Consider the following 25,078-nt stretch of genomic DNA (forward strand, 5'->3'; position numbering starts at 1 on the left):
CTTCCGTGCAAGGGATCTAAGGCAGCCCTGCTCTGAAAATGTGAACGTCTCAGAGAGCACGCAGCCAGAAATAGCTAGTCTGGAAAGCTGTTGCTCAGCCTCATCTGCCCATGGCACTGCTCGCACAGAGGCACACAGACTGGGGCTGCTTTCTTTTCTTGCACCTTAAAATTCCAACGTAGCTTAGGTGGTTCTGAGGCGCTCCTCCGTTAGCCCTGCTCTGAAAATGCGAACGTCTGCAGATAGCTCGCAGCCAGAAAGAGCTAGCCTGGAAAACTGTTGCTCAGCCTCATCTGCCCATGGCACTGCTCGCACAGAGGCACAGAGACTGGGGCTGCTTGCTTGTCTTGTACTGTCAAGCTTCAAACGTAGCTAAGGTGATCCGTGCCCGTGCGCTTCTGGCAGCCCTGCTTTGAAAATGCTAAAATCTGCAGATAGCACGCAGGCAGAAAGAGCTTGCCTGGAAAGCTGTTGCTCAGCCTCATCTGCCCATGGCACTGCTCACACAGAGGCACAGAGACTGGGGCTGCTTGCTTGTCTTGCCCCCTCAAACTCCAAACGTAGATTTGTGGGTCCGTACAGGGGGCTTCCGGCAGCCCTGCTCCGAAAATGCGAACGTCTGCAGATAGCCCTTAGCCAGAAAGAGCTAGCCTGGAAAGCTGTTGCTCAGCCTCATCTGCCCATGGCACTGCTCGCACAGAGGCACAGAAACTGGGGCTGCTTGCTTGTCTTGCCATCTCAAACTTCAAACGTAGCATTGGGGGTCCTTGCCTGGCACCTCCGGCAGCCCTGCTCTGAAAATGCGAACGTCTGAAGATAGCTCGCAACAAGAAGGAGCTAGCCTGGAAAGCTGTTGCTCAGCCTCATCTGCCCATGGCACTGCTCGCACAGAGGCACAGAGACTGGTGCTTCTTGCTTGTCTTGCCACCTCAAAATTCAAACGTAGATTTGGGCTTCCGTGCAGGGGACCTACAGCAGCGCTGCTCTGAAAATGCGAAAGTCTTCAGATATCTCGCAGCCAGAAACAGCTAGCCTGAAAAGTTGTTGCTCAACCTCATCTGTCCATGGCACTTCTCGCACCGAGGCACAGAGACTGGGGCTGCTTGCTTGTCTTGTCCCGTAAAACTTCAAATATATCTTTGGGCTTCCGTGCATGGGGCCTGTAGCAGCCCTGCTCTGAAAATGCGAAAGTCTGCAGATAGCTCGCAGGCAGAAAGAGCTAGCCTGGAAAGCTGTTGCTCAGCCTCATCTGCCCATGGCACTGCTCGCACAGAGGCACAGAGACTGGGGCTGCTTGCTTGTCTTGCCACCTCCAACTTCAAACGTAACTCAGGTGGTCCGTGCCGGAGGTCTCCAGCAGCCCTGCTCCAAACATGCGAACGACTGCAGATAGCTCGCAGCCAGAAAGAGGTAGCCTGGAAAGCTGTTGCTCAGCCTCATCTGCCCATGGCACTGCTCGCACAGAGGCACAGAGACTGGGCCTGCTTGCTTGTCTTGCCCGCTCACATATCAAAAGTCTCATAGGTGGTCTTTGTCGGGCGCGTCCGGCAGCGCTGATCTGAAAATGCGAACATCTGCAGATAGATGGCAGCCAGAAAGAGCTAGCCTGGAAAGCTGTTGCTCAGCCTCATCTGCCCATGGCACTTCTCGCACAGAGGCACAGAGACTGGGGCTGCTTGCTTGTCTTACCACCTCAAACTTCGAACGTAGCTTTCAGAGCCCGTGCAGGGGGCTTCCGGCAGCCCAGCTCCGAAAATGCGAACGTCTGCAAATAGCTCGCAGCCAGAAAGAGCTAGCCTGGAAAGCTGTTGCTCAGATTAATCTGCCCATGGCACTGCTCGCACAGAGGCACACAGACTGGGGCTGCTTTCTTTTCTTGCACCTTAAAATTCCAACGTAGCTTAGGTGGTTCTGAGGCGCTCCTCCGTTAGCCCTGCTCTGAAAATGCGAACGTCGGCAGATAGCTCGCAGGCAGAAAAAGCTAGCCTGGAAAGCTGTTGCTCAGCCTCATCTGCCCATGGCACTGCTCGCACAGAGGCACAGAGACTGGGGCTGCTTGCTTGTCTTGCTCGCTCACACATCAAAAGTCTCATAGGTGGTCTGTGTCGTGCGCCTCCGGCAGCGCTGATCTGAAAATGCGAACATCTGCAGATAGATGACAGCCAGAAAGAGCTAGCCTGGAAAGCTGTTGCTCAGCCTCATCTGCCCATGGCACTGCTCGGACAGAGGCACAGAGACTGGGGCTGCTTGCTTGTCTTGCCACCTCAAACTTCAAACGTAGCTTAGGTGGTCCGTGCAGGGTTCTTTCGGGTGTCGTGCTCTGAAAATGCGAACGTCTGCAGATAGCTCGCAACCAGAAAGAGCTAGCCTGGAAAGCGTTGCTCAGCCTCATCTGCCCATGGCGCTTCTCGCACAGAGGCACAGAGACTGGGGCTCCTTGCTTGTCTTGCCCCCTCAAACTTCAAAAGTATCTTAGGTGCTCCGTGTCCGGCGCCTGCGGCAGCCCTGCTCTGAAAATGCGAACGTCTGCAGATAGCTCGCAGCCAGAAAGAGCTAGCCTGGAAAGCTGTTCCTCAGCCTCATCTGCCCATGGCACTGCTCGCACAGAGGCACAGAGACAGGGGCTTCTTGCTTGTCTTGCCACATCAAAATTCAAACGTAGATTTGGGCTTCCGTGCAGGGGACCTACAGCAGCACTGCTCTGGAGATGCGAACGTCTGCAGATAGCCCGCAGCCAGAAAGAGCTAGCCTGGAAAGCTGTCACTCAGCCTCATCTGCCCATGGCATTGATCACACAGAGGCACAGAGACTGGGGCTGCTTGCTTGTCTTACCACCTCAAAGTTCAAACGTAGATTTGGGCGTCCGTGCAGAGGGCTTCCGGCAGCCCTGCTCCGAAAATGCGAACGTCTGCAGATAGCCCGCAGCCAGAAAGAGCTAGCTTGGAAAGCTGTCGCTCAGCCTCATCTGCCCATGGCATTGATCACACAGAGGCACAGAGACTGGGGCTGCTTGCTTGTCTTGCCACCTCAAACTTGCAACTTAGATTTGGGCGTCCGTGCAGAGGGCCGCCAGCAGCGGTGTTCTGAAAATGCGAACGTCTGCAGATAGGTCGCAGGCAGAAAGAGCTAGCCTGGAAAGCGTTGCTCAGCCTCATCTGCCCATGGCACTGCTCGCACAGAGGCACAGAGACTGGGGCTCCTTGATTGTCTTGCCCCCTCAAACTTCAAAAGTATCTTAGGTGGTCCGTGCCGGGCGCCTCCGGCAGCCCTGCTCTGAAAATGCGAACGTCTGAAGATAGCTCGCAACAAGAAGAAGCTAGCCTGGAAAGCTGTTGCTCAGCCTCATCTGCCCATGGCACTGCTCGCACAGAGGCACAGAGACTGGGGCTTCTTGCTTGTCTTACCACCTCAAAATTCAAACGTAGATTTGGGAGTCCGTGCAGGGGACCTACAGCAGCACTGCTCTGGAGATGCGAACGTCTGCAGATAGCTGGCGGCCAGAAAGAGCTAGCCTGGAAAGCTGTTGCTCAGCCTCATCTGCCCATGGCACTGCTCGCACAGAGGCACAGAGACTGGGGCTGCTTGCTTGTCTTGCCACCTCAAAATTCAAACGTAGCTTAGGTGGTCCGTGCAGGGGTCCTCGGGCAGTCCTGCTCTGAAAATGCAAACGTCTGCAGACAGCTCGCAGCCAGAAAGAGCTAGCCTGGAAAGCTGTTGCTCAGCCTCATCTGCCCATGGCACTTCTCTCACAGAGGCACAGAGACTGCGGCTGCTTGCTTGTCTTGCCACCTCAAAGTTCAAACGTCCCCTGGGAATGGGGGTTGTCCATGCCAGGCGCCTCCGGCAGCCCTTCTACAAAAATGCGAACATCTGCAGATAGCTCGCAGCCAGAAATATCTAGCCTGGAAAGCGTTGCTCAGCTTCATCTACCCATGGCACTGCTCGCACAGAGGCACAGAGACTGGGGCTGCTTGCTTGTCTTGCCCCCTCAAACTTCAAAAGTATCTTAGGTGGTCCGTGCCGGGCGCCTCCGGCAGCCCTGCTACGAAAATGCGAATGTCTGCATATGGCTCGCAGCCAGAAAGAGCTAGCCTGGAAAGCTGTTGCTCAGCCTCATCTGCCCATGGCACTGCTCGCACAGAGGCACAGAAATTGGGGCTGCTTGCTTGTCTTGCCACCTCCAACTTCAAACGTAGCATTGGGGGTCCTTGCCGGGCACCTCCGGCAGCCCTGCTCTGAAAATGCGAACGTCTGAAGATAGCTCGCAACAAGAAGGAGCTAGCCTGGAAAGCTGTTGCTCAGCCTCATCAGCCCATGGCACTGCTCGCACAGAGGCACAGAGACTGGGGCTTCTTGCTTGTCTTACCACCTCAAAATTCAAACGTAGATTTGGGCTTCCGTGCAGGGGACCTACAGCAGCACTGCTCTGGAGATGCGAACATCTGCAGGTAGCTCGCAGCCAGAAAGAGCTAGCTTGGAAAGCGTTGCTCAGCCTCATCTGCCCATGGCACTGCTCGCACAGAGGCACAGAGACTGGGGCTGCTTGCTTGTCTTGCCACCTCAAAGTTCAAACGTCTCTTGGGAATGGGGGTTGTCCATGCCAGGCGCCTCCAGCAGCCCTTCTACAAAAATGCGAACGTCTGCAGATAGCCCGCAGCCAGAAAGAGCTAGCCTGGAAAGCGTTGCTCAGCCTCATCTGCCCATGGCACTGCTCGCACAGAGGCAAAGAAATTGGGGCTGCTTGCTTGTCTTGCCACCTCAAAGTTCAAATGCAGATTTGGGAGTCCGTGCAGGGGGCTTCCGGCAGCCCTGCTCCGAAAATGCGAACGTCTGCAGATAGCTCTTAGCCAGAAAGAGCTAGCCTGGAAAGCTGTTGCTCAGCCTCATCTGCCCATGGCACTGCTCACACAGAGGCACAGAAATTGGGGCTGCTTGCTTGTCTTGCCACCTCAAACTTCAAACGTATCTTTTGGGGGTCCATGCAAGGGATCTAAGGCAGCCCTTCTCTGAAAATGCGAACGTCTGAAGATAGCTCGCAGCCAGAAAGAGCTAGCCTGGAAAGTTGTTGCTCAGCCTCATCTGCCCATGGCACTGCTCGCACAGAGGCACAGAAACTGGGGCTGCTTGCTTGTCTTGCCACCTCAAACTTGAAACGTAGATTTGGTCGTCCGTGCAGGAGGGCGCCAGCAGCGGTGCTCTGACAATGCGAACGTCTGCAGATAGCTCGCAGGCAGAAAGAGCTAGCCTGGAAAGCGTTGCTCAGCCTCATCTGCCCATGGCACTGCTCGCACAGAGGCACAGAGACTGGGGCTGCTTGCTTGTCTTACCACGTCAAACTTCAAACGTAGCATTGGGGGTCCTTGCCGGGCACCTGCGGCAGCCGTGCTCTGAAAATGCGAACGTCTGCAGATAGCCCGCAGCCAGAAAGAGCTAGCCTGGAAAGCTGTCGCTCAGCCTCATCTGCCCATGGCATTGATCACACAGAGGCACAGAGACTGGGGCTGCTTGCTTGTCTTACCACCTCAAAGTTCAAACGTAGATTTGGGCGTCCGTGCAGAGGGCTTCCGGCAGCCCTGCCCCGAAAATGCGAACGTCTGCAGATAGCCCGCAGCCAGAAAAAGCTAGCTTGGAAAGCTGTCGCTCAGCCTCATCTGCCCATGGCATCGATCACACAGAGGCACAGAGACTGGGGCTGCTTGCTTGTCTTGCCACCTCAAAGTTCAAACGTCTCTTGGGAATGGGGGTTGTCCATGCCAGGCGCCTCCGGCAGCCCTTCTACAAAAATGCGAACGTCTGCAGATAGCCCGCAGCCAGAAATATCTAGCCTGGAAAGCTGTTGCTCAGCCTCATCTGCCCATGGCATTGCTCGCACAGAGGCACAGAGACTGGGGCTGCTTGCTTGTCTTGCCACCTCAAACTTCAAAAGTATCTTTTGGGGGTCCGTGCAAGGGATCTAAGGCAGTCCTGCTGTGAAAATGCGAACGTCTGCAGATAGCTCGCAGGCAGAAAGAGCTAGCCTGGAAAGCGTTGCTCAGCCTCATCTGCCCATGGCACTGCTCGCACAGAGGCACAGAGACTGGGGCTCCTTGATTGTCTTGCCCCCTCAAACTTCAAAAGTATCTTAGGTGGTCCGTGCCGGGCGCCTCCGGCAGCCCTGCTCTGAAAATGCGAACGTCTGAAGATAGCTCGCAACAAGAAGAAGCTAGCCTGGAAAGCTGTTGCTCAGCCTCATCTGCCCATGGCACTGCTCGCACAGAGGCACAGAGACTGGGGCTTCTTGCTTGTCTTACCACCTCAAAATTCAAACGTAGATTTGGAAGTCCGTGCAGGGGACCTACAGCAGCACTGCTCTGGAGATGCGAACGTCTGCGGATAGCCCGCAGCCAGAAAGATCTAGCCTGGAAAGCTGTCGCTTAGCCTCATCTGCCCATGGCACTGCTCACACAGAGGCACAGAGACTGGGGCTGCTTGCTTGTCTTGCCACCTCAAAGTTCAAATGTAGATTTGGGAGTCCGTGCAGGGTGCTTCCGGCAGCCCTGCTCCGAAAATGCGAACGTCTGCAGATAGCTCTTAGCCAGAAAGAGCTAGTCTGGAAAGCTGTTGCTCAGCCTCATCTGCCCATGGCACTGCTCGCACAGAGGCACAGAGACTGCGGCTGCTTGCTTGTCTTGCCACCTCAAAGATCAAACGTCTCCTGGGAATGGGGGTTGTCCATGCCAGGCGCCTCCGGCAGCCCTTCTACAAAAATGCGAATGTCTGCAGATAGCCCGCAGACAGAAATATCTAGCCTGGAAAGCTGTTACTCAGCCTCATCTGCCCATGGCACTGCTCGCACAGAGGCACAGAGACTGGGGCTGCTTGCTTGTCTTGCCACCTCAAACTTCAAAAGTATCTTAGGTGGTCCGTGCCGGGCGCCTCCGGCAGCCCTGCTCTGAAAATGCGAACATGTGCAGATAGCTCGCAGCCAGAAAGGGCTAGCCTGGAAAGCTGTTGCTCAGCCTCATCTGCCCATGGCACTGCTCGCACAGAGGCACAGAAACTGGGGCTGCTTGCTTGTCTTGCCACCTCAAACTTGAAACGTATATTTGGGCGTCCGTGCAGAGGGCCACCAGCAGCGGTGCTCTGAAAATGCGAATGTCTGCAGATAGCTCGCAGCCAGAAAGAGCTAGCCTGGAAAGCGTTGCTCAGCCTCATCTGCCCATGGCACTGCTCGCACAGAGGCACAGAGACTGGGGCTCCTTGCTTGTCTTGCCCCCTCAAACTTCAAAAGTATCTTACGTGTTCTGTGCCGGGCGCCTCCGGCAGCCCTGCTCTGAAAATGCGAACGTCTGCAGATAGCTGGCGGCCAGAAAGAGCTAGCCTGGAAAGCTGTTGCTCAGCCTCATCTGCCCATGGCACTGCTCGCACAGAGGCACAGAGACTGGGGCTGCTTGCTTGTCTTGCCATCTCAAAGTTCAAACGTAGCTTAGGTGGTCCGTGCAGGGGTCCTCGGGCAGTCCTGCTCTGAAAATGCGAACGTCTGCAGACAGCTCGCAGCCAGAAAGAGCTAGCCTGGAAAGCTGTTGCTCAACCTCATCTGCCCATGGCACTGCTCGCACAGAGGCACAGAGACTGCGGCTGCTTGATTGTCTTGCCACCTCAAAGTTCAAACGTCTCCTGGGATGGGGGTTGTCCATGCCAGGCGCCTCCAGCAGCCCTTCTACAAAAATGCGAACGTCTGCAGATAGCTCGCAGCCAGAAAGAGCTAGCCTGGAAAGCGTTGCTCAGCTTCATCTGCCCATGGCACTGCTCGCACAGAGGCACAGAGACTGGGGCTGCTTGCTTGTCTTGCCCCCTCAAACTTCAAACGTAGCTTAGGTGGTCCGTGCAGGGGTCCTCGGGCAGTCCTGCTCTGAAAATGCGAACGTCTGCAGATAGCTCGCAGCCAGAAAGAGCTAGCCTGGAAAGCTGTTGCTCAGCCTCATCTGCCCATGGCACTGCTCGCACAGAGGCACAGAGACTGGGGCTGCTTTCTTGTCTTGCCACCTCAAACTTCAAAAGTATATTTGGGGGTCCGTGCAAGGGATCTAAGGCAGCCCTGCTCTGAAAATGCGAACGTCTGCAGATAGCTCGCAGCGAGAAAGAGCTAGCCTGGAAAGCTGTTGCTCAGCCTCATCTGCCCATGGCACTGCTCACACAGAGGCACAGAAACTGGGGCTGCTTTCTTGTCTTGCCACCTCAAACTTGAAACGTAGATTTGGGCGTCCGTGCAGAAGGCCGCCAGCAGCGGTGTTCTGAAAATGCGAACGTCTGCAGATAGCTCGCAGCCAGAAAGAGCTAGCCTGGAAAGCACTGCTCAGCCTCATCTGCCCATGGCACTGCTCGCACAGAGGCACAGAGACTGGGGCTCCTTGCTTGTCTTGCCCCCTCAAACTTCAAAAGTATCTTACGTGGTCCGTGCCAGGCGCCTCCGGCAGCCCTGCTCTGAAAATGCGAACGTCTGCAGATAGCTCGCAGCCAGAAAGAGCTAGCCTGGAAAGCTGTTCCTCAGCCTCATCTGCCCATGGCACTGCTCGCACAGAGGCAAAGAAATTGTGGCTGCTTGCTTGTCTTGCCACCTCAAACTTCAAACGTAGCATTGGGGGTCCTTGCCGGGCACCTCCGGCAGCCCTGCTCTGAAAATGCGAATGTCTTCAGATAGCTGGCAGCCAGAAAGAGGTAGCCCGGAAAGCTGTTGCTCAGCCTCATCTGCGCATGGCAATGCTCGCACACAGGCACATAGACTGGGGCTGCTTGCTTGTCTTGCCCCCTCAAAATTCAAATTATCTTAGGTGGTCCGTGCCGGGGTCCTCAGGAAGCGCCTCTCAGAAAATGAGAACGTCTGCAGATAGCTCGCAGCCAGAAGGAGCTAGCCTGGAAAGCTGTTCCTCAGCCTCATCTGCCCATGGCACTGCTCGCACAGAGGCACAGAGACTGGGGCTGCTTGCTTGTCTTGCCCCCTCAAACTTCAGAAGTAGCTAAGGTGGTCCGTGCCGGAGGTCTCCAGCAGCCCTGCTCTGAAGATGCGAACGTCTGCAGATAGCTCGCAGGCAGAAAGTGCTAGCCTGGAAAGCTGTTGCTCAGCCTCATCTGCCCATGGCACTGCTCGCACAGAGGCACAGAGACTGGGGCTGCTTGCTTGTCTTGCTCGCTCACACATCAAAAGTCTCATAGGTGGTCTGTGTCGTGCGCCTCCGGCAGCGCTGATCTGAAAATGCGAACATCTGCAGATAGATGGCAGCCAGAAAGAGCTAGCCTGGAAAGCTGTTGCTCAGCCTCATCTGCCCATGGCACTGCTCGCACAGAGGCACAGAAACTGGGGCTGCTTGCTTGTCTTGCCACCTCAAACTTGAAACGTAGATTTGGGCGTCCGTGCAGAGGGTCGCCAGCAGCGGTGCTCTGAAAATGCGAAGGTCTGCAGATAGCTCGCAGCCAGAAAGAGCTAGCCTGGAAAGCTGTTGCTCAGTCTCATCTGCCCATGGCACTGCTCGCACAGAGGCACACAGACTGGGGCTGCTTTCTTTTATTGCACCTTAAAATTCCAACGTATCTTAGGTGGTTCTGAGGCGCTCCTCCGTTAGCCCTGCTCTGAAAATGCGAACGTCGGCAGAGAGCTCGCAGGCAGAAAGAGCTAGCCTGGAAAGCTGTTGCTCAGCCTCATCTGCCCATGGCACTGCTCGCACAGAGGCACAGAGACTGGGGCTGCTTGCTTGTCTTGCCACCTCCAACTTCAAACGTAACTCAGGTGGTCCGTGCCGGAGGTCTCCAGCAGCCCTGCTCCAAAGATGCGAACGACTGCAGATAGCTCGCAGCCAGAAAGAGGTAGCCTGGAAAGCTGTTGCTCAGCCTCATCTGCCCATGGCACTGCTCGCACAGAGGCACAGAGACTGGGCCTGCTTGCTTGTCTTGCCCGCTCACATATCAAAAGTCTCATAGGTGGTCTTTGTCGGGCGCGTCCGGCAGCGCTGATCTGAAAATGCGAACATCTGCAGATAGATGGCAGCCAGAAAGAGCTAGCCTGGAAAGCTGTTGCTCAGCCTCATCTGCCCATGGCACTTCTCGCACAGAGGCACAGAGACTGGGGCTGCTTGCTTGTCTTACCACCTCAAACTTCAAACGTAGCTTTCAGAGCCCGTGCAGGGGGCTTCCGGCAGCCCAGCTCCGAAAATGCGAACGTCTGCAAATAGATCGCAGCCAGAAAGAGCTAGCCTGGAAAGCTGTTGCTCAGTCTCATCTGCCCATGGCACTGCTCGCACAGAGGCACAGAGACTGGGGCTGCTTGCTTGTCTTGCAGTCTCAAACTTCAGAAGTAGCTAAGGTGGTCCGTGCCGGAGGTCTCCAGCAGCCCTGCTCTGAAGATGCGAACGTCTGCAGATAGCTCGCAGGCAGAAAGTGCTAGCCTGGAAAGCTGTTGCTCAGCCTCATCTGCCCATGGCACTGCTCGCACAGAGGCACAGAGACTGGGGCTGCTTGCTTGTCTTGCTCGCTCACACATCAAAAGTCTCATAGGTGGTCTGTGTCGTGCGCCTCCGGCAGCGCTGATCTGAAAATGCGAACATCTGCAGATAGATGGCAGCCAGAAAGAGCTAGCCTGGAAAGCTGTTGCTCAGCCTCATCTGCCCATGGCACTGCTCGCACAGAGGCACAGAAACTGGGGCTGCTTGCTTGTCTTGCCACCTCAAACTTGAAACGTAGATTTGGGCGTCCGTGCAGAGGGCCGCCAGCAGCGGTGCTCTGAAAATGCGAAGGTCTGCAGATAGCTCGCAGCCAGAAAGAGCTAGCCTGGAAAGCTGTTGCTCAGTCTCATCTGCCCATGGCACTGCTCGCACAGAGGCACACAGACTGGGGCTGCTTTCTTTTATTGCACCTTAAAATTCCAACGTATCTTAGGTGGTTCTGAGGCGCTCCTCCGTTAGCCCTGCTCTGAAAATGCGAACGTCGGCAGAGAGCTCGCAGGCAGAAAGAGCTAGCCTGGAAAGCTGTTGCTCAGCCTCATCTGCCCATGGCACTGCTCGCACAGAGGCACAGAGACTGGGGCTGCTTGCTTGTCTTGCCACCTCCAACTTCAAACGTAACTCAGGTGGTCCGTGCCGGAGGTCTCCAGCAGCCCTGCTCCAAAGATGCGAACGACTGCAGATAGCTCGCAGCCAGAAAGAGCTAGCCTGGAAAGCTGTTGCTCAGCCTCATCTGCCCATGGCACTGCTCGCACAGAGGCACAGAGACTGGGCCTGCTTGCTTGTCTTGCCCGCTCACATATCAAAAGTCTCATAGGTGGTCTTTGTCGGGCGCGTCCGGCAGCGCTGATCTGAAAATGCGAACATCTGCTGATAGATGGCAGCCAGAAAGAGCTAGCCTGGAAAGCTGTTGCTCAGCCTCATCTGCCCATGGCACTTCTCGCACAGAGGCACAGAGACTGGGGCTGCTTGCTTGTCTTACCACCTCAAACTTCAAACGTAGCTTTCAGAGCCCGTGCAGGGGGCTTCCGGCAGCCCAGCTCCGAAAATGCGAACGTCTGCAAATAGCTCGCAGCCAGAAAGAGCTAGCCTGGAAAGCTGTTGCTCAGTCTCATCTGCCCATGGCACTGCTCGCACAGAGGCACACAGACTGGGGCTGCTTTCTTTTCTTGCACCTTAAAATTCCAACGTAGCTTAGGTGGTTCTGAGGCGCTCCTCCGTTAGCCCTGCTCTGAAAATGCGGACGTCGGCAGAGAGCTCGCAGGCAGAAAAAGCTAGCCTGGAAAGCTGTTGCTCAGCCTCATCTGCCCATGGCACTGCTCGCACAGAGGCACAGAGACTGGGGCTGCTTGCTTGTCTTGCTCGCTCACACATCAAAAGTCTCATAGGTGGTCTGTGTCGTGCGCCTCCGGCAGCGCTGATCTGAAAATGCGAACATCTGCAGATAGATGGCAGCCAGAAAGAGCTAGCCTGGAAAGCTGTTGCTCAGCCTCATCTGCCCATGGCATCGATCACACAGAGGCACAGAGACTGGGGCTGCTTGCTTGTCTTGCCACCTCAAAATTCAAACGTAGATTTGGGCTTCCGTGCAAGGGATCTAAGGCAGCCCTGCTCTGAAAATGTGAACGTCTGCAGATAGCTCGCAGCCAGAAATAGCTAGCCTGGAAAGCTGTTGCTCAGCCTCATCTGCCCATGGCACTGCTTGCACAGAGGCACAGAGACTGGGGCTGCTTACTTGTCTTGCCCCCTCAAACCTCAAACGTAGCGCAGGTGGTCCGTGCCGGGCGCCTCCGGCAGCCCTGCTCTGAAAATGCGAACGTCTGCAGATAGCTCGCAGCCAGAAAGAGCTAGCCTGGAAAGCTGTTGCTCAGCCTCATCTGCCCATGGCATCGATCACACAGAGGCACAGAGACTGGGGCTGCTTGCTTGTCTTGCCACCTCAAAGTTCAAACGTCTCTTGGGAATGGGGGTTGTCCATGCCAGGCGCCTCCGGCAGCCCTTCTACAAAAATGCGAACGTCTGCAGATAGCCCGCAGCCAGAAATATCTAGCCTGGAAAGCTGTTGCTCAGCCTCATCTGCCCATGGCATTGCTCGCACAGAGGCACAGAGACTGGGGCTGCTTGCTTGTCTTGCCACCTCAAACTTCAAAAGTATCTTTTGGGGGTCCGTGCAAGGGATCTAAGGCAGTCCTGCTGTGAAAATGCGAACGTCTGCAGATAGCTCGCAGGCAGAAAAAGCTAGCCTGGAAAGCGTTGCTCAGCCTCATTTGCCCATGGCACTGCTCGCACAGAGGCACAGAAATTGGGGCTGCTTGCTTGTCTTGCCACCTCAAACTTCAAACTTAGATTTGGGCGTCCGTGCAGAGGGCCGCCAGCAGCGGTGTTTTGAAAATGCGAACGTCTGCAGATAGCTCGCAGGCAGAAAGAGCTAGCCTGGAAAGCGTTGCTCAGCCTCATCTGCCCATGGCACTGCTCGCACAGAGGCACAGAGACTGGGGCTCCTTGATTGTCTTGCGCCCTCAAACTTCAAAAGTATCTTAGGTGGTCCGTGCCGGGCGCCTCCGGCAGCCCTGCTCTGAAAATGCGAACGTCTGAAGATAGCTCGCAACAAGAAGAAGCTAGCCTGGAAAGCTGTTGCTCAGCCTCATCTGCCCATGGCACTGCTCGCACAGAGGCACAGAGACTGGGGCTTCTTGCTTGTCTTACCACCTCAAAATTCAAACGTAGATTTGGAAGTCCGTGCAGGGGACCTACAGCAGCACTGCTCTGGAGATGCGAACGTCTGCGGATAGCCCGCAGCCAGAAAGAGCTAGCCTGGAAAGCTGTCGCTTAGCCTCATCTGCCCATGGCACTGCTCGCACAGAGGCACAGAGACTGGGGCTGCTTGCTTGTCTTGCCACCTCAAAGTTCAAATGTAGATTTGGGAGTCCGTGCAGGGGGCTTCCGGCAGCCCTGCTCCGAAAATGCGAACGTCTGCAGATAGCTCTTAGCCAGAAAGAGGTAGTCTGGAAAGCTGTTGCTCAGCCTCATCTGCCCATGGCACTGCTCGCACAGAGGCACAGAGACTGCGGCTGCTTGCTTGTCTTGCCACCTCAAAGATCAAACGTCTCCTGGGAATGGGGGTTGTCCATGCCAGGCGCCTCCGGCAGCCCTTCTACAAAAATGCGAATGTCTGCAGATAGCCCGCAGCCAGAAATATCTAGCCTGGAAAGCTGTTACTCAGCCTCATCTGCCCATGGCACTGCTCGCACAGAGGCACAGAGACTGGGGCTGCTTGCTTGTCTTGCCACCTCAAACTTCAAAAGTATCTTAGGTGGTCCGTGCCGGGCGCCTCCGGCAGCGCTGATCTGAAAATGCGAACATCTGCAGATAGCTCGCAGCCAGAAAGGGCTAGCCTGGAAAGCTGTTGCTCAGCCTCATCTGCCCATGGCACTGCTCGCACAGAGGCACAGAAACTGGGGCTGCTTGCTTGTCTTGCCACCTCAAACTTGAAACGTAGATTTGGGCGTCCGTGCAGAGGGTCACCAGCAGCGGTGCTCTGAAAATGCGAATGTCTGCAGATAGCTCGCAGCCAGAAAGAGCTAGCCTGGAAAGCGTTGCTCAGCCTCATCTGCCCATGGCACTGCTCGCACAGAGGCACAGAGACTGGGGCTCCTTGCTTGTCTTGCCCCCTCAAACTTCAAAAGTATCTTACGTGGTCTGTGCCGGGCGCCTCCGGCAGCCCTGCTCTGAAAATGCGAACGTCTGCAGATAGCTGGCGGCCAGAAAGAGCTAGCCTGGAAAGCTGTTGCTCAGCCTCATCTGCCCATGGCACTGCTCGCACAGAGGCACAGAGACTGGGGCTGCTTGCTTGTCTTGCCACCTCAAAGTTCAAACGTAGCTTAGGTGGTCCGTGCAGGGGTCCTCGGGCAGTCCTGCTCTGAAAATGCGAACGTCTGCAGACAGCTCGCAGCCAGAAAGAGCTAGCCTGGAAAGCTGTTGCTCAACCTCATCTGCCCAAGACATTGCTCGCACAGAGGCACAGAGACTGGGTCTGCTTGCTTGTCTTGCCACCTCAAAGTTCAAACGTCTCCTGGGATGGGGGTTGTCCATGCCAGGCGCCTCCAGCAGCCCTTCTACAAAAATGCGAACGTCTGCAGATAGCTCGCAGACAGAAATATCTAGCCTGGAAAGCGTTGCTCAGCTTCATCTGCCCATGGCACTGCTCGCACAGAGGCACAGAGACTGGGGCTGCTTGCTTGTCTTGCCCCCTCAAACTTCAAACGTAGCTTAGGTGGTCCGTGCAGGGGTCCTCGGGCAGTCCTGCTCTGAAAATGCGAACGTCTGCAGATAGCTCGCAGGCAGAAAGAGCTAGCCTGGAAAGCTGTTGCTCAGCCTCATCTGCCCATGGCACTGCTCGCACAGAGGCACAGAGACTGCGGCTGCTTGCTTGTCTTGCCACCTCAAACTTCAAACGTAGATTTGGGCGTCCCTGCAGAGGGCCGCCAGCAGCCCTGCTCTGAAAATGCGAACGTCTGCAGATAGCTCGCAGGCAGAAAGAGCTAGCCTGGAAAGCTGTTGCTCAGATTGATCTGCCCATGGCACTGCTCGCACAGAGGCACAGAGACTGGGGCTGCTTGCTTGTCTTGCCCGCTCACACATCAAAAGTCTCATAGGTGGTGTTTGTCAGGCGCCTCCGACAGCGCTGATCTGAAAATGCGAACATCTGCAGATAGCTCGCAGGCAGAAAGAGCTAGCCTGCAAAGCTGTTGCTCAGCCTCATCTGCCCATGGCACTGCTCGCACAGAGGCACAGAGACTGGGGCTTCTTGCTTGTCTTACCACCTCAAAATTCAAACGTAGATTTGGGCTTCCGTGCAGGGGACCTACAGCAGCACTGCTCTGGAGATGCGAACGTCTGCGGATAGCCCGCAGCCAGAAAGATCTAGCCTGGAAAGCTGTTGCTCAGCCTCATCTGCCCACGGCACTGCTCGCACAGAGGAACAGAGACTGGGGCTGCTTGCTTGTCTTCCCCCTCAAACCTCAAACGTAGCTCAGGTGGTCCGTTCCGGGCGCCTCTGGCAGCCCTGCTCTGAAAATGCGAACGTCTGCAGATAGCTCACAGCCAGAAAGAGCTAGCCTGGAAAGCTGTTGCTCAGCCTCATCTGCCCATGGCACTGCTCGCACAGAGGCACAGAGACTGGGGCTGCTTGCTTGTCTTGTACCTTCAAGCTTCAAACGTATCTTAGGTGATCCGTGCCCGTGCGCTTCTGGCAGCCCGACTTTGAAAATGTTAACATCTGCAGATAGCTCGCAAGCAGAAGGAGCTTGCCTGGAAAGCTGTTGCTCAGCCTCATCTGCCCATGGCATTGCTCGCACAGAGGCACAGAGACTGGGGCTGCTTTCTTGTCTTGCCACCTCAAACTTCAAAAGTATATTTGGGGGTCCGTGCAAGGGATCTAAGGCAGCCCTGCTCTGAAAATGCGAACGTCTGCAGATAGCTCGCAGCCAGAAAGAGCTAGCCTGGAAAGCTGTTGCTCAGCCTCATCTGCCCATGGCACTGCTCACACAGAGGCACAGAGACTGGGGCTGCTTGCTTCTCTTGCCACCTCAAACTTGAAACGTAGATTTGGGCGTCCGTGCAGAAGGCCGCCAGCAGCGGTGTTCTGAAAATGCGAACGTCTGCAGATAGCTCGCAGCCAGAAAGAGCTAGCCTGGAAAGCATTGCTCAGCCTCATCTGCCCATGGCACTGCTCGCACAGAGGCACAGAGACTGGGGCTCCTTGCTTGTCTTGCCCCCTCAAACTTCAAAAGTATCTTACGTGGTCCGTGCCAGGCGCCTCCGGCAGCCCTGCTCTGAAAATGCGAACGTCTGCAGATAGCTCGCAGCCAGAAAGAGCTAGCCTGGAAAGCTGTTCCTCAGCCTCATCTGCCCATGGCACTGCTCGCACAGAGGCAAAGAAATTGTGGCTGCTTGCTTGTCTTGCCACCTCAAACTTCAAACGTAGCATTGGGGGTCCTTGCCGGGCACCTCCGGCAGCCCTGCTCTGAAAATGCGAATGTCTTCAGATAGCTGGCAGCCAGAAAGAGGTAGCCCGGAAAGCTGTTGCTCAGCCTCATCTGCGCATGGCAATGCTCGCACACAGGCACATAGACTGCGGCTGCTTGCTTGTCTTGCCCCCTCAAAATTCAAATTATCTTAGGTGGTCCGTGCCGGGGTCCTCAGGAAGCGCCTCTCAGAAAATGAGAACGTCTGCAGATAGCTCGCAGCCAGAAGGAGCTAGCCTGGAAAGCTGTTCCTCAGCCTCATCTGCCCATGGCACTGCTCGCACAGAGGCACAGAGACTGGGGCTGCTTGCTTGTCTTGCACTCTCAAACTTCAGAAGTAGCTAAGGTGGTCCGTGCCGGAGGTCTTCAGCAGCCCTGCTCTGAAGATGCGAACGTCTGCAGATAGCTCGCAGGCAGAAAGTGCTAGCCTGGAAAGCTGTTGCTCAGCCTCATCTGCCCATGGCACTGCTCGCACAGAGGCACAGAGACTGGGGCTGCTTGCTTGTCTTGCTCGCTCACACATCAAAAGTCTCATAGGTGGTCTGTGTCGTGCGCCTCCGGCAGCGCTGATCTGAAAATGCGAACATCTGCAGATAGATGGCAGCCAGAAAGAGCTAGCCTGGAAAGCTGTTGCTCAGCCTCATCTGCCCATGGCACTGCTCGGACAGAGGCACAGAGACTGGGGCTGCTTGCTTGTCTTGCCACCTCAAACTTCAAACGTAGCTTAGGTGGTCCGTGCAGGGGTCCTCGGGCAGTCCTGCTCTGAAAATGCGAACGTCTGCAGATAGCTCGCAGGCAGAAAGAGCTAGCCTGGAAAGCTGTTGCTCAGCCTCATCTGCCCATGGCACTGCTCGCACAGAGGCACAGAGACTGCGGCTGCTTGCTTGTCTTGCCACCTCAAACTTCAAACGTAGATTTGGGCGTCCGTGCAGAGGGCCGCCAGCAGCCCTGCTCTGAAAATGCGAACGTCTGCAGATAGCTCGCAGGCAGAAAGAGCTAGCCTGGAAAGCTGTTGCTCAGATTGATCTGCCCATGGCACTGCTCGCACAGAGGCACAGAGACTGGGGCTGCTTGCTTGTCTTGCCCGCTCACACATCAAAAGTCTCATAGGTGGTGTTTGTCAGGCGCCTCCGACAGCGCTGATCTGAAAATGCGAACATCTGCAGATAGATGGCAGCCAGAAAGAGCTAGCCTGGAAAGCTGTTGCTCAGCCTCATCTGCCCATGGCACTTCTCTCACAGAGGCACAGAGACTGGGGCTGCTTGCTTGTCTTGCCACCTCAAAGTTCAAACGTAGCTTTCAGAGCCCGTGCAGGGGGCTTCCGGCAGCCCTTCCCTGAAAATACAGATGTCTGCAGATAGCTCGCAGGCAGAAAGAGCTAGCCTGCAAAGCTGTTGCTCAGCCTCATCTGCCCATGGCACTGCTCGCACAGAGGCACAGAGACTGGGGCTTCTTGCTTGTCTTACCACCTCAAAATTCAAACGTAGATTTGGGCTTCCGTGCAGGGGACCTACAGCAGCACTGCTCTGGAGATGCGAACGTCTGCGGATAGCCCGCAGCCAGAAAGATCTAGCCTGGAAAGCTGTTGCTCAGCCTCATCTGCCCACGGCACTGCTCGCACAGAGGAACAGAGACTGGGGCTGCTTGCTTGTCTTCCCCCTCAAACCTCAAACGTAGCTCAGGTGGTCCGTTCCGGGCGCCTCTGGCAGCCCTGCTCTGAAAATGCGAACGTCTGCAGATAGCTCACAGCCAGAAAGAGCTAGCCTGGAAAGCTGTTGCTCAGCCTCATCTGCCCATGGCACTGCTCGCACAGAGGCACAGAGACTGGGGCTGCTTGCTTGTCTTGTACCTTCAAGCTTCAAACGTATCTTAGGTGATCCGTGCCCGTGCGCTTCTGGCAGCCCGACTTTGAAAATGTTAACATCTGCAGATAGCTCGCAAGCAGAAGGAGCTTGCCTGGAAAGCTGTTGCTCAGCCTCATCTGCCCATGGCATTGCTCGCACAGAGGCACAGAGACTGGGGCTGCTTTCTTGTCTTGCCACCTCAAACTTCAAAAGTATATTTGGGGGTCCGTGCAAGGGATCTAAGGCAGCCCTGCTCTGAAAATGCGAACGTCTGCAGATAGCTCGCAGCCAGAAAGAGCTAGCCTGGAAAGCTGTTGCTCAGCCTCATCTGCCCATGGCACTGCTCACACAGAGGCACAGAGACTGGGGCTGCTTGCTTGTCTTGCCACCTCAAACTTGAAACGTAGATTTGGGCGTCCGTGCAGAAGGCCGCCAGCAGCGGTGTTCTGAAAATGCGAACGTCTGCAGATAGCTCGCAGCCAGAAAGAGCTAGCCTGGAAAGCATTGCTCAGCCTCATCTGCCCATGGCACTGCTCGCACAGAGGCACAGAGACTGGGGCTCCTTGCTTGTCTTGCCCCCTCAAACTTCAAAAGTATCTTACGTGGTCCGTGCCAGGCGCCTCCGGCAGCCCTGCTCTGAAAATGCGAACGTCTGCAGATAGCTCGCAGCCAGAAAGAGCTAGCCTGGAAAGCTGTTCCTCAGCCTCATCTGCCCATGGCACTGCTCGCACAGAGGCAAAGAAATTGTGGCTGCTTGCTTGTCTTGCCACCTCAAACTTCAAACGTAGCATTGGGGGTCCTTGCCGGGCACCTCCGGCAGCCCTGCTCTGAAAATGCGAATGTCTTCAGATAGCTGGCAGCCAGAAAGAGGTAGCCCGGAAAGCTGTTGCTCAGCCTCATCTGCGCATGGCAATGCTCGCACACAGGCACATAGACTGCGGCTGCTTGCTTGTCTTGCCCCCTCAAAATTCAAATTATCTTAGGTGGTCCGTGCCGGGGTCCTCAGGAAGCGCCTCTCAGAAAATGAGAACGTCTGCAGATAGCTCGCAGCCAGAAGGAGCTACCCTGGAAAGCTGTTCCTCAGCCTCATCTGCCCATGGCACTGCTCGCACAGAGGCACAGAGACTGGGGCTGCTTGCTTGTCTTGCACTCTCAAACTTCAGAAGTAGCTAAGGTGGTCCGTGCCGGAGGTCTTCAGCAGCCCTGCTCTGAAGATGCGAACGTCTGCAGATAGCTCGCAGGCAGAAAGTGCTAGCCTGGAAAGCTGTTGCTCAGCCTCATCTGCCCATGGCACTGCTCGCACAGAGGCACAGAGACTGGGGCTGCTTGCTTGTCTTGCTCGCTCACACATCAAAAGTCTCATAGGTGGTCTGTGTCGTGCGCCTCCGGCAGCGCTGATCTGAAAATGCGAACATCTGCAGATAGATGGCAGCCAGAAAGAGCTAGCCTGGAAAGCTGTTGCTCAGCCTCATCTGCCCATGGCACTGCTCGCACAGAGGCACAGAAACTGGGGCTGCTTGCTTGTCTTGCCACCTCAAACTTGAAACGTAGATTTGGGCGTCCGTGCAGAGGGCCGCCAGCAGCGGTGCTCTGAAAATGCGAAGGTCTGCAGATAGCTCGCAGCCAGAAAGAGCTAGCCTGGAAAGCTGTTGCTCAGTCTCATCTGCCCATGGCACTGCTCGCACAGAGGCACACAGACTGGGGCTGCTTTCTTTTATTGCACCTTAAAATTCCAACGTATCTTAGGTGGTTCTGAGGCGCTCCTCCGTTAGCCCTGCTCTGAAAATGCGAACGTCGGCAGAGAGCTCGCAGGCAGAAAGAGCTAGCCTGGAAAGCTGTTGCTCCGCCTCATCTGCCCATGGCACTGCTCGCACAGAGGCACAGAGACTGGGGCTGCTTGCTTGTCTTGCCACCTCCAACTTCAAACGTAACTCAGGTGGTCCGTGCCGGAGGTCTCCAGCAGCCCTGCTCCAAAGATGCGAACGACTGCAGATAGCTCGCAGCCAGAAAGAGCTAGCCTGGAAAGCTGTTGCTCAGCCTCATCTGCCCATGGCACTGCTCGCACAGAGGCACAGAGACTGGGCCTGCTTGCTTGTCTTGCCCGCTCACATATCAAAAGTTTCATAGGTGGTCTTTGTCGGGCGCGTCCGGCAGCGCTGATCTGAAAATGCGAACATCTGCAGATAGATGGCAGCCAGAAAGAGCTAGCCTGGAAAGCTGTTGCTCAGCCTCATCTGCCCATGGCACTTCTCGCACAGAGGCACAGAGACTGGGGCTGCTTGCTTGTCTTACCACCTCAAACTTCAAACGTAGCTTTCAGAGCCCGTGCAGGGGGCTTCCGGCAGCCCAGCTCCGAAAATGCGAACGTCTGCAAATAGCTCGCAGCCAGAAAGAGCTAGCCTGGAAAGCTGTTGCTCAGTCTCATCTGCCCATGGCACTGCTCGCACAGAGGCACACAGACTGGGGCTGCTTTCTTTTCTTGCACCTTAAAATTCCAACGTAGCTTAGGTGGTTCTGAGGCGCTCCTCCGTTAGCCCTGCTCTGAAAATGCGGACGTCGGCAGATAGCTCGCAGGCAGAAAAAGCTAGCCTGGAAAGCTGTTGCTCAGCCTCATCTGCCCATGGCACTGCTCGCACAGAGGCACAGAGACTGGGGCTGCTTGCTTGTCTTGCTCGCTCACACATCAAAAGTCTCATAGGTGGTCTGTGTCGTGCGCCTCCGGCAGCGCTGATCTGAAAATGCGAACATCTGCAGATAGATGGCAGCCAGAAAGAGCTAGCCTGGGAAGCTGTTGCTCAGCCTCATCTGCCCATGGCACTGCTCGGACAGAGGCACAGAGACTGGGGCTGCTTGCTTGTCTTGCCACCTCAAAATTCAAACGTAGATTTGGGCTTCCGTGCAAGGGATCTAAGGCAGCCCTGCTCTGAAAATGTGAACGTCTGCAGATAGCTCGCAGCCAGAAATAGCTAGCCTGGAAAGCTGTTGCTCAGCCTCATCTGCCCATGGCACTGCTCGCACAGAGGCACAGAGACTGGGGCTGCTTGCTTGTCTTGCCCGCTCACACATCAAAAGTCTCATAGGTGGTGTTTGTCAGGCGCCTCCGACAGCGCTGATCTGAAAATGCGAACATCTGCAGATAGATGGCAGCCAGAAAGAGCTAGCCTGGAAAGCTGTTGCTCAGCCTCATCTGCCCATGGCACTTCTCTCACAGAGGCACAGAGACTGGGGCTGCTTGCTTGTCTTGCCACCTCAAAGTTCAAACGTAGCTTTCAGAGCCCGTGCAGGGGGCTTCCGGCAGCCCTTCCCTGAAAATACAGATGTCTGCAGATAGCTCGCAGCCAGAAAGAGCTAGCCTGCAAAGCTGTTGCTCAGCCTCATCTGCCCATGGCACTGCTCGCACAGAGGCACAGAGACTGGGGCTTCTTGCTTGTCTTACCACCTCAAAATTCAAACGTAGATTTGGGCTTCCGTGCAGGGGACCTACAGCAGCACTGCTCTGGAGATGCGAACGTCTGCGGATAGCCCGCAGCCAGAAAGATCTAGCCTGGAAAGCTGTTGCTCAGCCTCATCTGCCCACGGCACTGCTCGCACAGAGGAACAGAGACTGGGGCTGCTTGCTTGTCTTCCCCCTCAAACCTCAAACGTAGCTCAGGTGGTCCGTGCCAGGCGCCTCCGGCAGCCCTGCTCTGAAAATGCGAACGTCTGCAGATAGCTCGCAGCCAGAAAGAGCTAGCCTGGAAAGCTGTTCCTCAGCCTCATCTGCCCATGGCACTGCTCGCACAGAGGCAAAGAAATTGTGGCTGCTTGCTTGTCTTGCCACCTCAAACTTCAAACGTAGCATTGGGGGTCCTTGCCGGGCACCTCCGGCAGCCCTGCTCTGAAAATGCGAATGTCTTCAGATAGCTGGCAGCCAGAAAGAGGTAGCCCGGAAAGCTGTTGCTCAGCCTCATCTGTGCATGGCAATGCTCGCACACAGGCACATAGACTGCGGCTGCTTGCTTGTCTTGCCCCCTCAAAATTCAAATTATCTTAGGTGGTCCGTGCCGGGGTCCTCAGGAAGCGCCTCTCAGAAAATGAGAATGTCTGCAGATAGCTCGCAGCCAGAAGGAGCTAGCCTGGAAAGCTGTTCCTCAGCCTCATCTGCCCATGGCACTGCTCGCACAGAGGCACAGAGACTGGGGCTGCTTGCTTGTCTTGCACTCTCAAACTTCAGAAGTAGCTAAGGTGGTCCGTGCCGGAGGTCTCCAGCAGCCCTGCTCTGAAGATGCGAACGTCTACAGATAGCTCGCAGGCAGAAAGTGCTAGCCTGGAAAGCTGTTGCTCAGCCTCATCTGCCCATGGCACTGCTCGCACAGAGGCACAGAGACTGGGGCTGCTTGCTTGTCTTGCTCGCTCACACATCAAAAGTCTCATAGGTGGTCTGTGTCGTGCGCCTCCGGCAGCGCTGATCTGAAAATGCGAACATCTGCAGATAGATGGCAGCCAGAAAGAGCTAGCCTGGAAAGCTGTTGCTCAGCCTCATCTGCCCATGGCACTGCTCGGACAGAGGCACAGAGACTGGGGCTGCTTGCTTGTCTTGCCACCTCAAACTTCAAACGTAGCTTAGGTGGTCCGTGCAGGGTTCTTCCGGGTGTCGTGCTCTGAAAATGCGAACGTCTGCAGATAGCTCGCAACCAGAAAGAGCTAGCCTGGAAAGCTGTTGCTCAGCCTCATCTGCCCATGGCACTGCTCGCACAGAGGCACAGAAACTGGGGCTGCTTGCTTGTCTTGCCACCTCAAACTTGAAACGTAGATTTGGGCGTCCGTGCAGAGGGGCGCCAGCAGCGGTGCTCTGAAAATGCGAACGTCTGCAGATAGCTCGCAGCCAGAAAGAGCTAGCCTGGAAAGCTGTTGCTCAGTCTCATCTGCCCATGGCACTGCTCGCACAGAGGCACACAGACTGGGGCTGCTTTCTTTTATTGCACCTTAAAATTCCAACGTATCTTAGGTGGTTCTGAGGCGCTCCTCCGTTAGCCCTGCTCTGAAAATGCGAACGTCGGCAGAGAGCTCGCAGGCAGAAAGAGCTGGCCTGGAAAGCTGTTGCTCAGCCTCATCTGCCCATGGCACTGCTCGCACAGAGGCACAGAGACTGGGGCTGCTTGCTTGTCTTGCTCGCTCACACATCAAAAGTCTCATAGGTGGTCTGTGTCGTACGCCTCCGGCAGCGCTGATCTGAAAATGCGAACATCTGCAGATAGATGGCAGCCAGAAAGAGCTAGCCTGGAAAGCTGTTGCTCAGCCTCATCTGCCCATGGCACTGCTCGGACAGAGGCACAGAGACTGGGGCTGCTTGCTTGTCTTGCCACCTCAAACTTCAAACGTAGCTTAGGTGGTCCGTGCAGGGTTCTTCCGGGTGTCGTGCTCTGAAAATGCGAACGTCTGCAGATAGCTCGCAACCAGAAAGAGCTAGCCTGGAAAGCTGTTGCTCAGCCTCATCTGCCCATGGCACTGCTCGCACAGAGGCACAGAAACTGGGGCTGCTTGCTTGTCTTGCCACCTCAAACTTCAAACGTAGATTTGGGCGTCCGTGCAGAGGGGCGCCAGCAGCGGTGCTCTGAAAATGCGAACGTCTGCAGATAGCTCGCAGCCAGAAAGAGCTAGCCTGGAAAGCTGTTGCTCAGTCTCATCTGCCCATGGCACTGCTCGCACAGAGGCACACAGACTGGGGCTGCTTTCTTTTATTGCACCTTAAAATTCCAACGTATCTTAGGTGGTTCTGAGGCGCTCCTCCGTTAGCCCTGCTCTGAAAATGCGAACGACTGCAGATAGCTCGCAGCCAGAAAGAGCTAGCCTGGAAAGCTGTTGCTCAGCCTCATCTGCCCATGGCACTGCTCGCACAGAGGCACAGAGACTGGGCCTGCTTGCTTGTCTTGCCCGCTCACATATCAAAAGTCTCATAGGTGGTCTTTGTCGGGCGCGTCCGGCAGCGCTGATCTGAAAATGCGAACATCTGCAGATAGATGGCAGCCAGAAAGAGCTAGCCTGGAAAGCTGTTGCTCAGCCTCATCTGCCCATGGCACTTCTCGCACAGAGGCACAGAGACTGGGGCTGCTTGCTTGTCTTACCACCTCAAACTTCAAACGTAGCTTTCAGAGCCCGTGCAGGGGGCTTCCGGCAGCCCAGCTCCGAAAATGCGAACGTCTGCAAATAGCTCGCAGCCAGAAAGAGCTAGCCTGGAAAGCTGTTGCTCAGTCTCATCTGCCCATGGCACTGCTCGCACAGAGGCACACAGACTGGGGCTGCTTTCTTTTCTTGCACCTTAAAATTCCAACGTAGCTTAGGTGGTTCTGAGGCGCTCCTCCGTTAGCCCTGCTCTGAAAATGCGGACGTCGGCAGATAGCTCGCAGGCAGAAAAAGCTAGCCTGGAAAGCTGTTGCTCAGCCTCATCTGCCCATGGCACTGCTCGCACAGAGGCACAGAGACTGGGGCTGCTTGCTTGTCTTGCTCGCTCACACATCAAAAGTCTCACAGGTGGTCCGTGTCGTGCGCCTCCGGCAGCGCTGATCTGAAAATGCGAACATTTGCAGATAGATGGCAGCCAGAAAGAGCTAGCCTGGAAAGCTGTTGCTCAGCCTCATCTGCCCATGGCACTGCTCGGACAGAGGCACAGAGACTGGGGCTGCTTGCTTGTCTTGCCACCTCAAAATTCAAACGTAGATTTGGGCTTCCGTGCAAGGGATCTAAGGCAGCCCTGCTC

This window comes from Opisthocomus hoazin, chromosome 17, assembly GCF_030867145.1.
Source record: "Opisthocomus hoazin isolate bOpiHoa1 chromosome 17, bOpiHoa1.hap1, whole genome shotgun sequence".
In the NCBI taxonomy this organism is placed as follows: domain Eukaryota; kingdom Metazoa; phylum Chordata; class Aves; order Opisthocomiformes; family Opisthocomidae; genus Opisthocomus; species Opisthocomus hoazin.